Source organism: Mustelus asterias, unplaced genomic scaffold (genome assembly GCF_964213995.1).
Source record: "Mustelus asterias unplaced genomic scaffold, sMusAst1.hap1.1 HAP1_SCAFFOLD_1833, whole genome shotgun sequence".
Lineage (NCBI taxonomy): Eukaryota > Metazoa > Chordata > Chondrichthyes > Carcharhiniformes > Triakidae > Mustelus > Mustelus asterias.
The window spans coordinates 71,277-74,663 of NW_027591778.1; positions in this window are offsets into that span (position 1 = coordinate 71,277).

Below are 3,387 nucleotides of genomic sequence, written 5' to 3' on the forward strand. Positions count from 1 at the left end.
CTGAACAGCACAGAGAGAGAGAGAGACCCGTCAGAGAGTGAGACCCACACCCAGAACACAGAGAGAGAGAGACCCGTCACAGAGTGAGACCCACACCCAGAACACACAGAGAGGGGGGAGGGAGGGAGAGGGGGGGGGAGGGAGACAGAGAGGGGGGGGGGGGAGGGAGACAGAGAGGGGGGGGGAGGGAGACAGAGAGGGGGGGGGGGGAGGGAGACAGAGAGAGGGGGGGAGGGAGACAGAGAGGGGGGGGGGAGGGAGACAGAGAGGGGGGGGGAGGGAGACAGAGAGGGGGGGGGAGGGAGACAGAGAGGGGGGGGAGGGAGACAGAGAGGGGGGGGGGAGGGAGACAGAGAGGGGGGGGGAGGGAGACAGAGAGGGGGGGGGAGGGAGACAGAGAGGGGGGGGGAGGGAGACAGAGAGGGGGGGGGGAGGGAGACAGAGAGGGGGGGGGGAGAGACAGAGAGGGGGGGGGGGAGGGAGACAGAGAGGGGGGGGGAGAGACAGAGAGGGGGGGGAGGGAGACAGAGAGGGGGAGGGGAGAGACAGAGAGGGGGGGGGGAGGGAGACAGAGAGGGGGGGGGGAGAGACAGAGAGGGGGGGGGGAGGGAGACAGAGAGGGGGGGGGAGGGAGACAGAGAGGGGGGGGAGGGAGACAGAGAGGGGGGGGAGGGAGACAGAGAGGGGGGGGGGAGGGAGACAGAGAGGGGGGGGGGGGAGGGAGACAGAGAGGGGGGGGGGGAGGGAGACAGAGAGGGGGGGGGGAGGGAGACAGAGAGGGGGGGGGAGAGAGACAGAGAGGGGGGGGGGAGGGAGACAGAGAGGGGGGGGGGGGAGACAGAGAGGGGGGGGGAGGGAGACAGAGAGGGGGGGGGGGAGGGACAGAGAGGGGGGGGGGAGGGAGACAGAGAGGGGGGGGGAGAGACAGAGAGGGGGGGGGAGGGAGACAGAGAGGGGGGGGGGAGGGAGACAGAGAGGAGGGGGGGAGGGAGACAGAGAGGGGGGGGGAGGGAGACAGAGAGGGGGGGGGAGGGAGACAGAGAGGGGGGGGGGAGAGGGAGACAGAGAGGGGGGGGGAGGGAGACAGAGAGGGGGGGAGGAGGGAGACAGAGAGGGGGGGGGAGACGGGGAGGGAGACGGGGAGAGGGAGGGGGGGGAGGGAGGGGGGGAGGGAGGGGGGGGTGGGAGGGGGGGGTGGGAGGGGGGGAGGGAGGGGGGAGGGAGGGGGGAGGGAGGGGGGGAGGGAGGGGGGGAGGGAGGGGGGGAGGGAGGGGGGGGAGGAGGAAGGGGGGGGAGGGAGGGGGGGGAGGGAGGGGGGGAGGGAGGGGGGAGGGGGGGGGGGGGGAGGGGGGAGGGGAGGGGGGGGAGGGAGGGGGGGAGGGAGGGGGGGGAGGGAGGGGGGGAGGGAGGGGGGAGGGAGGGGGGGGAGGGACGGGGGGAGGGGGAGGGAGGGAGGGGGGAGGGAGGGGGGGAGGGAGGGAGGGAGGGGGGGGAGGGAGGGAGGGGAGGGAGGGAGGGAGGGGGGGGAGGGAGGAGGGGGGGAGGGAGGGAGGGGGGGGGGAGGGAGGGAGGGAGGGGGAGGGGGGGAGGGAGGGAGGGGGTGCGGGAGGGTGTGAGGGAGGGTGTGAGGGAGACGGGAGGGAGACGGAGGGGGAGACGGAGGGGGAGACGGAGGGGGAGACGGAGGGGGTGAGGGAGGGGGTGAGGGAGGGGGTGAGGGAGGGGGTGAGGGAGGGGGTGAGGGAGGGGGTGAGGGAGGGGGTGAGGGAGGGGGTGAGGGAGGGGGTGAGGGAGGGGGTGAGGGAGGGGGTGAGGGAGGGGGTGCGGGAGGGGGTGCGGGAGGGGGTGCGGGAGGGGGTGCGGGAGGGAGGGGGGCGGGAGGGGGTGAGGGAGGGGTGGGGGAGGTGGTGGGGGAGGGGGTGGGGGAGGGGGTGGGGGAGGGGTGGGGGAGACGGAGGGGGAGACGGAGGGGGAGACGGAGGGGGAGACGGAGGGTGAGACGGAGGGGGAGACGGAGGGGGAGACGGAGGGGGAGACGGAGGGTGAGACGGAGGGGGAGACGGAGGGGGAGACGGAGGGGGAGACGGAGGGGGAGACGGAGGGGGAGACGGAGGGGGTGAGGGAGGGGGTGAGGGAGGGGGTGAGGGAGGGGGTGAGGGAGGGGGTGAGGGAGGGGGTGAGGGAGGGGGTGAGGGAGGGGGTGAGGGAGGGGGTGAGGGAGGGGGTGAGGGAGGGGGTGAGGGAGGGGGTGAGGGAGGGGGTGAGGGAGGGGGTGAGGGAGGGGGTGAGGGAGGGGGTGAGGGAGGGGGTGAGGGAGGGGGTGAGGGAGGGGGTGAGGGAGGGGGTGAGGGAGGGGGTGAGGGAGGGGGTGAGGGAGGGGGTGAGGGAGGGGGTGAGGGAGGGGGTGAGGGAGACGGAGAGGGAGGGGGTGAGGGAGACGGAGAGGGAGACGGAGAGGGAGGGGGTGAGGGAGACGGAGAGGGAGGGGGTGAGGGAGACGGAGAGGGAGGGGGTGAGAGAGACGGAGAGAGGGGGTGAGAGAGACGGAGAGAGGGGGTGAGAGAGACGGAGAGAGGGGGTGAGAGAGACGGAGAGAGGGGTGAGAGAGACGGAGAGAGGGGGTGAGAGAGACGGAGAGAGGGGGTGAGAGAGACGGAGAGAGGGGGTGAGAGAGACGGAGAGAGGGGGGAGAGAGACGGAGAGAGGGGGGAGAGAGACGGAGAGAGGGGGGGAGAGAGGAGAGAGAGGGGGGGGAGAGAGACGGAGAGAGGGGGAGAGAGACGGAGAGAGGGGGGAGAGAGACGGAGAGAGGGGGGGAGAGAGACGGAGAGAGGGAGTAGAGAGACGGGGGAGGGAGACGGGGAGGGAGACGGGGGAGGGAGGGAGGGGGGGAGGTGGGGGGAGGGGGGGGGGGAGGGAGGGGGGGAGACAGAGAGGGGGGGGTGGGAGACAGAGAGGGGGGGGAGGGAGACGGGGAGAGACGGGGGTGGGGGGAGAGACGGGGGTGTGGGGGGAGAGACGGGGGTGTGGGGGGAGAGACGGGGGTGTGGGGGGAGAGACGGGGGTGGGGGGGGAGAGACGGGGGTGGGGGGGGAGAGACGGGGGTGGGGGGGAGAGACGGGAGATGGAGAGGGAGGGGGTGAGGGAGACGGAGAGGGAGGGGGTGAGGGAGACGGAGAGGAGGGGGTGAGAGAGACGGAGAGAGGGGGTGAGAGAGACGGAGAGAGGGGGTGAGAGAGACGGAGAGAGGGGGTGAGAGAGACGGAGAGAGGGGGGTGAGAGAGACGGAGAGAGGGGGTGAGAGAGACGGAGAGAGGGGGTGAGAGAGACGGAGAGAGGGGGTGAGAGAGACGGAGAGAGGGGTGAGAGAGACGGAGAGAGGGGGTG